General features: G+C 50.7%; 1 protein-coding gene across 1 annotated transcript in view; it reads left to right on the top strand.

The window, feature by feature from the left end:
* SEPTIN9 (septin 9) overlaps nt 1-14583 on the top strand; it is a 262067-nt gene that overhangs the window by 41090 nt on the left and 206394 nt on the right. The gene's annotated exons all lie outside the window — the stretch shown is intronic.

The raw sequence follows: 14583 nt of genomic DNA, 5'->3' as shown, positions 1-14583 counted from the left end.
GGACATGAGCGCTGGGGTCTGGTGCTCTTGACTGGGCTGTGTAATCCAGGGAGTGTTTTGCCAATCGATCTGGCATGGAACTTGCTTCTAGGCCTTTCCCTAGCAGCTGCGTTCCCAGTTTGGAAGCTCTTTCTGGAGGAGATGCTGAGGAATAGAGAGAGAGAGAGCTGGCAGCTGCTAGCCTCCATAAATCCATTTCCACAAGTATTCGCTGGCGACATTTATAGTCACAGGGCTGCTCTTCGAGCTTGAATGCTCATTTTCAAAGAGACTCTGGCTTAGTTGGTTTTTTAAGCAGTACCAGGTGCTTGCAGCCAGAGCTCATAGTGCTGTGACTCTCCTTGGGAACCTTCTCTCTGCCTGGCAATTGGACTGAACAGCCAGTCTGTGGACACCCATTTCCAGCTCTAACAGACCATTGCTTATACTTTGTCACTTGAAAAACAGATTTTTTTTTCCTTTGTGAAATAATCAAGAGAAATATGAAGCCAGTGGGGTCAGCCTGGAATGTTTGTTTGGTTTGGCAACTCCTTTATTAGTCTCTCGGCATCTGAACATGGGTTTTCCCGCACCAGGACTGGTCCTCCACCAGAGGCTGAGATGAAATCATGGTCCCAAAGCTCCTTTTATAGCCCTTCAATTCCCTTCCCTTTCGATTGCCACAGCTGTTCTCTTCCCTCTCTGCTGGGATGGGGGTAGCTATGGCATGTGCTGTTTTAGGAACTAGCAATGAGATGGTAGCACTTAGGACAGCACAATCATTGCCACTGTGCCTTTGCACAGGGGTTGGGCACAAAAGTGTGAGGAGGCTCCCTGTACTTTCTTCATCCCCTTGCATGCACCCCTGCAGGGCTGGGCACAATTAGGCTGTGTATGTAGAGAAATCACCTATTGCAAGAAGCCACAAGACAAATCTTTGTTCTGTTTCCTCTGGGGAACACCATAGGGCAGTAGAAACAACTTATGCAAATACCATTTTTAAGGGACAGACCTGCTAAAAAAAACCCTATTTTTCCGTGCACCAAAAGTTAAAATACAATAGAAAAAAATGATGGGGGTGTATGCCTAGCGAAAATACATTTTCAAACCTCTCGTGCTGCCGGGTCTTGGTGAAGGAACGTCATTTGGGTGCAACGGAATTATTAGTGTAACAAGCTTGTCAGAATTTTATTTTCTCACTCAGTTTGTTTGTAACACTCTTTGGCTTGACCATGGACAATGTGCTATAAAAGCAGGACTGGGATATTTGGCGTCCATCCGTGTAGACTCTATATTTATAGTCTGTCTCCTCACCTGGATGTTAATCACAGATGATTTATATAAAGTGACAGTTTTAAAATAAGCCCCGACTCCTTTGAAAGAGCACAGCACATGCTGAACTTGACGAGAAAATGACTGAAATGGGATGGGTCCCTGTGGGGACGTATGGGAGCATGGGGATGTGAGGAGTTTCCCACTGACTGCCAATGCAACTCTGATATTCCCATCTTCCTTGCCCCCTGGGGAATTTTTCATAGGCTGACATGGTACTTCCTGAAAACATTCCCTCCCCCTTACTACACATGCTGTCCCTCTGGGGTCTGTTCCAAAGCCCCCTGAAGTCAATGAGAGTCTTTCCATTGGCTGAGGTGGGCTTTGACTCAAGCCCTTAGAGAATCCACAAATCCTGGTTATCAGTTCACTGTAACTCTCTTTAGATCTCGATCTATCCCACTTGCTGGGCCCTACTGCTGGAATCTCCGTTAAAGGTCTCTAGTTTCCTTTGTCCTTGCTGGCCTTAGTTCAGCTCTCTGGGTGCGACAGGTATCTAGCTCCCAGAAGAGAGGTTTTCAGCACAACATTACAAACTACCTTGCTTCCGCGGCGAGGCCTACAAGAAATAACCCAGCCTGTGATGATGTGGCAGAGGGGCAGCTGGGAGGAAGTGGATATAACTTTATGCAATGCAAAGCACAGGGAAAACAGTAGGTGTGTGGAACACTTCTATCTATCTGATAGACTTCTTCTCTCCCCTGTCTCTGCCTGATGCTTGTCTCCTTAGTGTGTAAGGTATTCTGGGCAGGGATCCACTGCCTGCACAGCACTGAGCACACTGGGGCTCTGGTCTGATCGGGGCCTCTGACCACTACCACAATAGAATAAATATTGGCACCCCTACTTTGGTGCCTCCGTATGGTGGGGCCCAGGACTGACTGGGTCATGGAGATGGAACTAACCTTTTAGCCAGGCAGCAGTCCTGGAAAGTGCCTTTGGCTCCCACTGAAACTGCGAAGACCAATCTCGCACCTACTGATGTTAAGGACATTTTGCTATTGTCTTCAGAAGGGCAAGATCTGGCCTGCTATGAGTGGAGCACTGAGCACCTTGCAGAACTGGGCCCCCGGAAGCAGATCCCTGTGCGGCAGAGTTGCCACGCTAGAGGTAATGCCGGCTTTGCCATGACCCACCCCACACTCCTTCTCTGAAGGAAGAAAGGGCTTCGGTCTTCAGGGCTGAATTAACCAACAAGAAGCTTCTAACAGAACGAGCTTCAGTGCTTTCCCTTGGTGGGATCTTATCTCTGGAGCCTGCTGGCCCCTGTGTTATCATCCCTATGCTCTGTCTGTGCTGCCCTATATCCCAAGGGGCTGTGAGAGGTTCCCTCAGAATTCTGGGAGGCTCCAGCTGCCTCTGGGGCTTTGCCCATTGCAAACGTTCTTCTCTTTTCGTTACCACTTTTGGTGTGATGGTAACTTTCATATTTATTCTGCCTCCCCAGGAGATATATGGATGGCTGCTGGCATCTCTTACCCGCCCTACTCCTCTTTCTCTCCGGAATGCTGCAGAATTTATCTAATTTTAAATTATTATTTTAGGAATGCTTATCACTTTTCAATCAACAGATCCCCTGGAGAACTCCCACACTCTCCTTTGATACCTTGCTACACCTCTCCTTGGATAGTCTTACGTTCACAGTCTCTCTCCCTTTTTACTTGCTTTCTTGGCCATTTGTACCGCTTCCCAGTCCTCGTTCCCTGGATGTGTTGTCTGAGATCTCAGATCTTCTTGTGGCAGGTTCTTGCTGCTCTTCCCAGTGCACAGAGGGAGGCGAAAGTTATCCTAACAATGATTTCCTGGAGCAGTGACTTAGCTACAGAAAATGTGCTGGAAGTTTAAGTAGATGCATAAGTGCTTCGCTGGATCAGGGCCTTGGTTCAAATTTGGTCCTTGGCAGATACTGGGTCAAGTGACCATTCAAAGGCCACAGCTGAGTGTTCAGGTTATGGTTGTCCCCAAAGGGTAGATTGAAGGATGGCTTCAGAAAGAATATGCAGCTGCTGATGCTGTGGTATTGTACCATGTCATAATGTTTGCCTCTTCCTGCCCTGAGGATGACTCTATGGGTGATGATGTTGCATTCTCATAATGTTGTGGTATCTTGATGCAAAGACATGATCATAATAGCACACTGTCATAATCCAACGTCACAAGGCTGCAAAGCCCTGAAGATCCCTCTTAAAAACTCTGATTCTCCAGCAAATTTGGGGATGGGAAGTGACACCAGTCTGGATGATAGGTGATGCACTAAACCATCACCTTAGGAAAACTGGCTTCAAATTCTTGGCCACCAGTGAAATAGTCCGTAGTCAGGTCTTAGTATCTAGTGCACTTTAGTTCATTTCATATGCAAACACAAAGATGCTGTCTTGACTTCTGGTGTGGTATGTCCTCATCCAGCTATATCCAAAGACAGAAAGGGGACTAGGTAGAAGTTCTAGGGTAACTGGAGTGCAGAGACGCTAAATTGAAAGACACAGAATTAGTCTGGTTTCTTCAGACTCTACTTATATAATCTCCTGTTTTTCTGGTGTGAGCCCTTCTTAATTTTAATAAACTTTTTCATGTTGAGAATCTTAACAAGCAGTTCAGTGCTTTGATTTATACTGTAGTAAATATTTACAGCTCCATATAACTGCAGCTCCATTTCCCCTCATTTCAGGGCCAAATTTCCTCTCTCTGCTCGCTTGCCCTGCACCTTGGAGCACTTATAACTGGGACGATTGTGGTGTTTCCCCTGTAACTGCTGCTCAGTCAGGGATGGCGTGGGGCTCTTCGCCACCCCAAGGTGCCTTTCCACAGCCATTGCATTCTGCGGGCCAGATTTTCAAGAGTTCTGGCCATAAGCAATGGGGGCTGCTGGGGGCTGAGCCCTTGCAGATCTGACCCAGAGCCGTCTTGGAAATCTGGTCCTGTGACCCCTTTCTCAGCTTCTATCCTCCCTGTGCCAGTGCCCTTTTGCCATTGCCAGTCATCTACAAGTAGGCTAGCATCTCCAGTTCCAGGACACCCCCTAGACACAAGGGAGGCCCAGTGACTAGGGTGCTACCGGGGGACTTAGGAGAGACCTGGGTTCAATTCCTGGCTCTGCCACACACTTCCTGTGTGACCTTGAGCAAGTGACTTGTCTCAGTTCCCCATCTGTACCCTGGGGATAACAGCACTGCCCTGCCTCACAGGGGGGTCATGAGGGTAAATACATAGACACATTTGTTTGAGGCACTCAGAGACCTTGGTCAGGGGGCCATATGCAGACCCTGGCTACAGGTGCCATTGCAGCCTGTGTATGGGGATTGACTAAGGTCTGATCACTGACGCTACAGAGCTGGACCTAGCGAAGCCTATTCAGAGGTGGAACAGGGACAAATGAGGGATTGTTATTAGCCCTCTCCCCCACACCCACCTAGGTGGCCCTCCTGTATGGTCACTTGCTCCGATTCCCCACCCCTCAAATTCCAGATTCAGCGTCACTTGGGAATTTACAACCTCTTTTGCCTGCCCAGCCCAGGAAGGATGATTAACAAGTTTCAATGCTCAGTAACCACGGTCAGCAGCACTGCACAGCAAGAAGTGGCTGCTCCTCAAGAGTTGGAGGGGCCCCTGCGGAGGGGCCCCTGCTGAGAGTCCCTTGGACATACAAATGTCTGGGTTTGGCAATGTCACCCGACAATTAAACAAGGGAATACAGTCCATCAGGCTGAGCAATGTGGGAGGTTTGGGGTCTGTATTAAACACGCAATTGGAAACAGGCGACTCCTCTTTAGGATGAGTGGAGGCTGGGCGGGAGGAGAGAGAAGAGCAGAAGCCCTAAATCAGAACTTCCATGGCAAACTCTAGCTCCCAACCTAACATGCCAACTCGGCATGTCTTTGGTAGCCTTGGCTATCATTTCTGCAGCATGGAAATGTGTTTCCTGAGGCAGCAGGGCTTCCCCCACTGAACCTTCTTCAGATTCAGCCCTGAGGAATACTAGTGAGTGAAAATATTTGCTGACACATGCCAGCCAGGAGAGAGTGTATATTACCTGGCAGGTCCGTGAATAGCCCCAAAGCACCTGAGTGGAGAGAATCTGCATCTTGGGATGCCAGCTGCTCTCTGTACTTTGGTTTCCTTCCGGGCTACTCTCTGGCTTTTGTCCAGAGGAAAGAACATCTCTGGGGGGCGCTGGTGCAGCATGCAGATTGGGGTGCAGGTAAAGCAGTATACTTTTGGGGCGCAGGCAAGCCCTAATGAGGAGATGGCCTTTAAATCTGATGCAGGGAAATTATTCCTTTACTAGATCTGTTTCTGGATCAGGTGATTTGTTTGTCAGAACTCCCACCCGGGTAAGAGAGGAAGAGGTGCCTCATGTTTCCCATGTTTTGTTCTCTATCTTGCTGCATGGCTAATTCATTTTCAGCCAGCCAGACCAATAGAGAGGCGTTGCACCAGAGCCAGCTGCAATCCAGGGGAGGCACCGTGAGTCTATCCACAAGAGGCAGAGCGCTAGCAACGTCCCTAGTTTTGCATCATCAGCACTTGGCTGAAGCCCGACTGCAGTTTATCTTGAGGCTGCCTGGAAGCGCAATGCATAATTTAGAGACGCACAAAGCTCAGGCCCAGCTATCTGGGTTGCATTACAAAGGGCACTCACTGACAGCATGAAAACCTTCATCCGAAAGGTTTGTCTTTTATTCTCAAAATGATCCTACCGGACACAAGGCGAGAAGCACCATGCCCCAGTCCTGTTACTCTTGGAGTCACTTGTGCCCTTCGTTCTCCTCTTACCCTGAGGAGGTCAAGGGACAAAGGGACCGAAAGAGCGATCAGAGGTGAGGGAGTGTGGGATGGAATCTTATGAGTAGGGGCCTCCAGAGAACTTAATTCAAGGACCTCATGAGACTGATGCTGGTGACAAAATGAAAGGTTGATGTTCTCTATCAAAGTCTGAGCAGACACTGTAAAATCCCCTTCACCACAAAGTGTGGCATTGACACAGCTGTGAAAGGGACGCAGGAGTGGAGGCACAGGAGATGTTAAGGCAGGTCAGGACTGAATGTTGTCGCGGGGGTTCACCGCTCCTATCCCCAGTTAGTGCTATAAAGCCACTGCCCTAGGCAGCGAAATCCATCCCTAAGCTCAGAGACATTTTTAAAAATATTCAAGTTCCAGGGGAATCCTTAGTGAATGAAATTGTAGAACAATTCAATCCTTTTCCCCACCATTAAGATTTTTCATGTTTCCTAAGAATCAAAGGTCAGAGGAGGAGAGATTTTTCATCAGCCTTCGCTGAAGTAGGTGCCAGTTGACAGTATTTCCCAGGCATGGCAACTCCTTACCAGAGGTACTGCTCTTATCTCACGTCTCTACGTAGCAAGAGGACTGGAGTTATAGATGGAGTAGGGAGAAAATGTTTTATCTGCAAATTTAAAGCTTTAACCGTGATTCCCTACCAGTAAAATGTCCATTTATCGGTATAGCTTATACCAGTTCCCCTAAACAAGACAATGATACCAGCAGGAGGACCTTGCCACTGTAACAGCAGCTACACTTGGACTTTTGCGAGGGAAGCCAGGTCAGCACAACAAATATCCAGCGCTTGTCTGTAGAACGTGGTTCACCAGCTTCATCAAGGTGTCTCGTTGGGTGACATTCTTTCCAGTGCATCTGCCGTGCAGCCTCGCCATCCTCAGGCCTGGGCTGCACTGGGAGCTTTGCTGCCATAGCTAGAGCAGTTGGGGAAGGGATTTTTATTTCTTTATTTTAGTGTTTTGCTGACATGGCCGTCCTAGCAAAAGCCCAAGTGTAGCTGCTGTTATAGTGGCAAGATCCTTCTGCTGGTATCATTGTCTTGCTTAGGGGAACTGGTATAAGCTATACTGATAAAAGGACATTTTGCTGGTATAAACTGTCTACACTAGCAAGGTTTGCCAGCAAACTCTTTGAGAGCAGATCAGGCCTCACTTCCCATTGCTTCAGGAAGTGTGACTGCTCCAACTGGAGGTTGAGACATGGTGGAAGAGTAACAACACCTGGCATTTCTGTTACACCTTCCACTCAGGGTCTCAAAATGCACTACAAGTATGGGAGCAAATTCCTTCTCGGTGTAACGCCTTTGAAGCCAATGGCATGACACTAAGCAATGAATACCCCCGTCCTAAATTCTGTGATACTGTGGTTTGAACCGTTATAGCTGAATGCTTCGAAGGGTAGTTTTCAGCAAGCCACTGCCACTCCAATGGAGAGTCATTCAGCTCAATAGAGCACCCTACGTTTCTGTATCCTTCAAGTCTCTTGGGTCTGCTAAAAAGAACTGGAAATCTCATGGCAGCATCACTGTGAGGGAACCCACAGGAAAGGATTCATTGTACAGATGGGGATGCTGAGGCCAACACGTTTTACAGGGTCTGTGAATCTGGGATGCCTTAATGTTGAAATGGAACCATGTATGGCCTGCTGGTCAGAGGGGCTGAGCGAATGGAGCTGTGGGTGTTTATACCTTCACTGTTTCCAGTCGGGCAACCAAAAATGGAGGCAACCCAAAACGAGTGCACACTTTTGAAAGATGAGGCTTAAGCGAATTCCCCAAGGCCATGTAGAGAGTTCATGGCAGAGTGGGGACTAGTGTCCAGGGCTCATGAAGCTCAGGGTCCTGCCTCCCTCATAGGACCATCGTCACTCTCTTTATGCCTAGAAGCAGTGAAAGGGTTAACATCAGAGATGAGTTGGAGTTAGGAGACAGGTGAGACAACACAGTTAACAAAACCCGACCTATACATTTGTCCAGAGCGTCAGATGACCCCAACTTTTAACTTTGGTTGAGTCATTTTCGCAGGCCACTTCCAACATCAGGTGATCAAGGCTATAACTGTAATATTTCCAGTCTCACCAGAAGCAGAAATGATCCAAATGCCTCCTGAGAGACTTTGCTGCCAGGAGATTTCCAGTTCTTTTTAGCAGACCCAAGAGACCCGAAGGATGCAAAAACGTAGGGTGCTCTATCGAGCTGAATGACTCTCCACTGGAGTGGCAGTGGCTTGCTGAAAACTGCCCTTCTAAGCATTCGGCTATAATGGTTCAAAGCACAGTGTCACGGAGTTCCTGGGCGATGCTCTGGAACTGCTCCCCATGAAGTCAGTCAGGACTCTGGGGTAGTCGCCTTTCTGTGAGCAGCCTGTCTTCAGGACACACAGCTCACACAGCTTCCACCTTCCTGGGTCTGACCTCGGAGCATTCAGCATCCTCTGCCTCTCCGTGCGCTTCCCACAGCGAGTCCGCTCAGGCGGTGCTCCTGGGGAAGCCAGAGGGTCCTGCACCCCAACTTCGCAGTCAGACGTGACTCTCAGCCAGCCAGTAAAACAGAAGGTTTATTAGACGACAGGAACATGGTCTAAAACAGAGCTTGCAGGTGCAGAGAACGGGACCCCTCAGCTGGGTCCATTCTGGGGGGCAGTGAGCCAGACAACCACGTCTGCACTTCACTCCATGTCCCAGCCAGCCCCAAACTGAAAAACCCCTCCAGCCCCTCCTCCTCTGGGCTTTGTTCCTTTCCCGGGCCAGGAGGTCACCTGATTCCTTTGTTCTCCAACCCTTCAGCTCTCACCTTGCAGGGGGAAGGGCCCAGGCCATCAGTTGCCAGGAAACAGGGTGTCGGCCATTCTCTGTGTCCAGACCCCTGCACACACCTGCCCTCTAGGGCACTGCAATGATCATACACCCTTACCCCACCCCCTAGATACTTAAGAACTGCCTAGGGGAAACTGAGGCACCCCCACACTATTCAGAGGAAACATTAAGAACAGTCCCACTTCGTCACATCTCTCCCCCCTTCGAGATCGAACTGAGCGGGGTCACTTTAGCCGGTGACCTGGGGAAGTTTGAAGCCACCAACGTTCCCATGGATGCCCCAGCATCTCTCCCATTCCTTGGTAGGAGTTACACCAGGCCCTTCCAGTTTCACGCCCTCCCTTAGATCAGGGGTGGTCGATAGCACTCGCAGGCCGCATGTGGGAAGGTTTATGCAGCCCATGCCCTTTGGCCACCCCAAGAATGTCTCCCCATTGACCATCACCTTCTACTCCCACTGGAGGTCCGGGGGGCCTGGCCCCAGGAAACTCCACACAGACATATAGGTTGGGGTCAGGAGTGGGAGCCTGTCCACATCCCCAACCACCTGGCTGACGGAGTCTATGGCCTTGGGACCCAGCAAGGGAGCTAGACACCGGGGCTTTTCCGCAGGGTCCCCTTGGTTCAAATCGCCAGCCTGCTCAAAGGCAGTGAGGTGGGCATCCACACCCCCCCCCTCCTTAACCAGGGGCAGCAATTTAGTCTCGAGGTTCCCTGCGGAACTGGCCCCCCGGGATCTATCCCCACTCACCCCGGGGAGGTCCCCTAGGCCTCTCCGCCCCACCACCGCCAGTTCATGCTGCTGCTGCTTCTGCAGCTCTTTCTCGGGCTCTCGCTGTCTCCCACGGTCCTCTTGCTCTCTCAGACTCAGCTGCAATCCCGTCCGTCTTGATCCCCCGATGGGGAACCCGATCATGAAGACCCTCGTCTGGTCGGGGACAGGAGTCTTGGCGATGCCTGGCTCCCGCTTCAGCTGCTCCCAGATCCTGCTATAGCCCCAGTTGGGGTCAGGAATCTGTTCCTTAGAGCGGTCATCCTCCTCCAGCTGCACGATTAACTCTGCTTTGGTGAACTTTCCAATGCTCAACCCTCTCTTTCTGCACAGGGTTACAATGTCCTTCTTAAGGAGACGGTGACAGGCCATCACTCCGCTCCTCCCAAGTTGTTGTGGACTCACAGGCCCGTGTGTTCTCAGCTCCCCACGGTTTCCAGGGAGAACCCCTAGTGTGCCAGCCCTTCTCAAGGTCACCACCTCTTTGCCAGGGTCGAGCTGCAGACTCCTCCGCCCCTGAGACTGCTCACTGCAGTCCCCAGGGGGACCCCATTACTGCACAGTACTTCTCGCTGGTCACACACTCCCAGGGGTTAACCGCCCCCCGAAACCGCTCCTCTCTGAGCCTTCAGCAGGCCTGGTCCTCGGCAATCCCCCTTCGTGTTACTGCTCCCCAGTCACTTACTGCAGGAAGCGCCATCCACGGGGTGCAGTAGATCCCACCGCTGCCACCAGTTGTCACGGAGTTCCTGGGCGATGCTCTGGAACTGCTCCCCATGAAGTCAGTCAGGACTCTGGGGTAGTCGCCTTTCTGTGAGCAGCCTGTCTTCAGGACACACAGCTCACACAGCTTCCACCTTCCTGGGTCTGACCTCGGAGCATTCAGCATCCTCTGCCTCTCCGTGCGCTTCCCACAGCGAGTCCGCTCAGGCGGTGCTCCTGGGGAAGCCAGAGGGTCCTGCACCCCAACTTCGCAGTCAGACGTGACTCTCAGCCAGCCAGTAAAACAGAAGGTTTATTAGACGACAGGAACATGGTCTAAAACAGAGCTTGCAGGTGCAGAGAACGGGACCCCTCAGCTGGGTCCATTCTGGGGGGCAGTGAGCCAGACAACCACGTCTGCACTTCACTCCATGTCCCAGCCAGCCCCAAACTGAAAAACCCCTCCAGCCCCTCCTCCTCTGGGCTTTGTTCCTTTCCCGGGCCAGGAGGTCACCTGATTCCTTTGTTCTCCAACCCTTCAGCTCTCACCTTGCAGGGGGAAGGGCCCAGGCCATCAGTTGCCAGGAAACAGGGTGTCGGCCATTCTCTGTGTCCAGACCCCTGCACACACCTGCCCTCTAGGGCACTGCAATGATCATACACCCTTACCCCACCCCCTAGATACTTAAGAACTGCCTAGGGGAAACTGAGGCACCCCCACACTATTCAGAGGAAACATTAAGAACAGTCCCACTTCGTCACACACAGTAGCTTAGATTTAGGGGTACTGCAGGGTTTGGGGCTGAGCCTCTGATACTAATGGAAGCGCATGCTTTGAGGCCTGGCCTCTGACCTTTACTTTGACACAGCAGCAAAGGAGTTAACAGCTGGTTGTTGAAGCCTGGTTGCCTTGAACATGTTCCTAGATGAGGTCATTTGAATTTCCTGGGGCAGTCTCTATTCCCTTTTGTTTTATGCACCAGGCGGGCTACCCCAGCTGCGTGCAGCCCTGTGCCAAAGAGTGCCCACATGTGCATGCGTCACTCGCTCCTCTTGGGTACTAGTGCCAGGCTGGCATTTGAAATGTGTCCTCTTTGTGTTCCTGTTTGGGCGGAGGAGGATGCGGGGACAGAAAGCAAAGGCTGAAGCTGCATCAATTGGATGCAGCTGTGCACCAAGTCACAGCACCACTCACTCACTTTTGGCCCCACTATGACGGACGAGCTGTGGGGCCAAACCTGTGTGGGTGGGTGCGGGGAGGCCAGTGCTGCTGCTCCTCGCTGCTGCCGTTGGGAGAGTCCAATGCTGCTGACTTTCCCCCCTGCTAATGGTACGCACCATGTGTAAAGTACATGCGGCTGTGGGCACCACCAACATATCTGATGGTTTGCGGCAGTGCGGGGGGTTCTGGTGTCCAGGATTGTGAGGTTTATAGTGATTTATGTGTGCATGGCTAAGAGTTTCAGAAGTGGCTAGTGATTTTGGGTGCCTCGTGTTATACTCACAGCATTCACACAGCGAAGGTAGGTAAAACCATAAAGGATTCCTGCTGGATGATTGCAATGTAACACTACTTTATTTTTTTGAATTTAGATAATACACAAAACCCCCAAAACACAGAGAGAGAAAACAGGCTGCTCCCAAGGGCAGCAAGGCAAAATTCACACCACGTTTCTTTGACCTGGCTCTTTCCAGACTAACTTTTGCTGCCAGTGCTCATGTGCTTTGCTACAAAACCCTGTAAGTAGGACCAGGAAAGCCCCCGCACTTAAAGTGATAGCTTGCAATTCCAACACAGTCCTCAGTATACCACACCTCAGGTTATGACTGCCCAACCTGAGACCTCTTAAAGGGGTCTGACTTCTTGTGGAAGGCAAGTGCTCAGCACTTTCTTTACAGTATCTCTGGTTGGGACCACAATATCGTGAGTCATTTTGGTTTGTTAGGTATATGGGGTGGTCCAGGTGGGAGGGGTGGTATAAAATATTGAGGAAGATTTGAGGTTTATTGATTTATGGGGTATTCTGGGTTTGGTGTGATAGGGTCACAGAGTTTAAGACCAGGAGGGGCCACCAGACCATCTAGTTTGACCACTTCATAAGCCACCAACATCCCCCAGCACCTGCACACTCAGCCTAACAACTGAAATGAGACCAAAATGTTACAGCCCATGGGAGATTAAACTGTTCTGTGCCACAGGCAGAGAACAGGAGGGAGTGAGCTGTACCACGGTCAGAGGCCCCAGCCATGATCAAGTGAGATGTACTCAGATAATCCTGGCAAATGACCTGTACCTTCACGCTGAAGAGGAAGGCAAACCCTGCCCTCCCCCAAGGTCACTGCCAATCTTGCGGGGGAAAATGCCTTCCCAGCCCCAACCATGGCGATCAGTTAGACCCAGAGCATGTGAGCAACAACCAGCCAGCACCTGAGAGAGAGAGAGAGAGAATACTCAGCACCACCTCAGAGCCTTGACCCACCCCATCCAATGTCCCATCTCCAGCTGTGACCATCCATCATCCTTCAGAGGAAGGAGATTTTAGAAACACCAACAGAATACATTGGAGGAGGGGAGGTGGGAATCCCTTCCTGACCTCTGCTGTGGCCAGCTGAAACCCTGAAGCATGAGCTTTTAGGAACGTATGATATTAACTGGAAGTGAGTTGCTGCCCCCTGCCCCCTGCCATCACAAGCTTCAATTCACCATCTGTGAAATGTGGATAGTGCTATTTCCTTTCACGCACCCTTTGACTGTCTTTGTTGTTTAGACTGTGCTCTCTTTGGGGCAGGGTCTCCATTATTATGTGTTGGTACAGCGCAACAGGGCCCTGATCTGGGTTGGGGCCTCGAGGCATTACTGAAATACTGTTGCCTTTGAACAGGCTGTCAATCAGGTTCTTTATAGTCTCAGCACCAGCCAGCCTCTGGAGTAAACTCCTTAAGCCGTAGCCCTTTCAAGTGAGTATGGCAAGCTGCTGCGGCAGGGACAGGCCGGGGGGATGGGAGCAGAGAAGGGGGGAAGTCACAATGGAATTTAGCTTTGTCTGGTTTACTTTGCTAGTCTCGTTCCATTGCAAAGGCAAAACAAAACAATCCCCCTTAAACTGAACACAGTGCACCCAGAGAGAGAGATGCACACATTCATTATCAACCTTCCCAGCACCAACATGTATCCAGTGAGGAACACAACAACCTTGATGGGGGGCGGCGGTGGTGGAAGGCACTTAGCCTGCCTGAAAGCACTGCAAACTGCTTCACACGCACAGGAGCTAAGCAGAGAGTGAGGCTGCAGGCGGCTTCTCCTGTGTCTGGGGGAGAAGAGGGGAAATATTTCCTGCCAGGGTGTTGACAGGTACTGCTGAGATTATTCCACTATTGATGTGTGTGTGTGTGTGTGTGTGCATGTGTGTGTTTGCATGTGCGTGTGGGGAGGGGCATACAGCATGATCCCACCTCTTCTATATAGCTCAGGAATGCATTCAGCAGCATAGAGTGGGGATCAGGTGCGAGGAAGGAGCTGTCTGGCTTCAATGGCTAGTGTGCCATTGTCTAAGTGAGATCGGTGCTGTAGCTATGTTTAGTCAGGAATCCCCTGCGCTGCAAGTTTGTCTTTCTTCCGTGACTGATTTCTCCCACTTCTTTTCACCTCCACAATGGCAGTTTGCAAACTTTTCTCAAGGGCTGGTTGTTGTGAGACCCGCTGATGGGCTCTCTGAGCTCTCTCTTCTCTCCTCGGCAGCCCTGTGTCTTGACGTCAGTCGGGGATAAGTGGCAGTTTCCAGGACTCTGGCTTGCTTGGAGAAATCTTGCTGGCTTCACACCACAGGCATGCTGCGAGCCTCCAAGGCAGGAACATCCGGCTACCATCTAGTGTTTATCGAAACCCCTAATTGTATCTTAGGCACAGAGCACCCATTTACCCACCTCTAAATTTGTTCTGTAAGCAGGGCTGCAGAAGAGATGGGAACATGGCCGCTTTCTTCGTGTCCTTATCGTTCTGGTTGGATGATTTTGCTGTTTACTCTGCCATGGAAGCAGGGGATCAGCTACTGTGGACAGTTGATGCTGGGCTGTGAGGCACTAAAGAGTATGGATGGCATTCTGGGAACCATGAAAATCATTCCTGTGGGTGCCGGGGTGGATCAGGTAGCAAAATACAACTCTGACTCATGGGTCTTGGATCAGCT

This window comes from Caretta caretta, chromosome 14 (genome assembly GCF_965140235.1).
Source record: "Caretta caretta isolate rCarCar2 chromosome 14, rCarCar1.hap1, whole genome shotgun sequence".
NCBI lineage: Eukaryota > Metazoa > Chordata > Testudines > Cheloniidae > Caretta > Caretta caretta.
The sequence above is the reverse complement of the archived record's forward strand: the minus strand, read 5'-3'. Positions and strand labels throughout refer to the sequence as shown.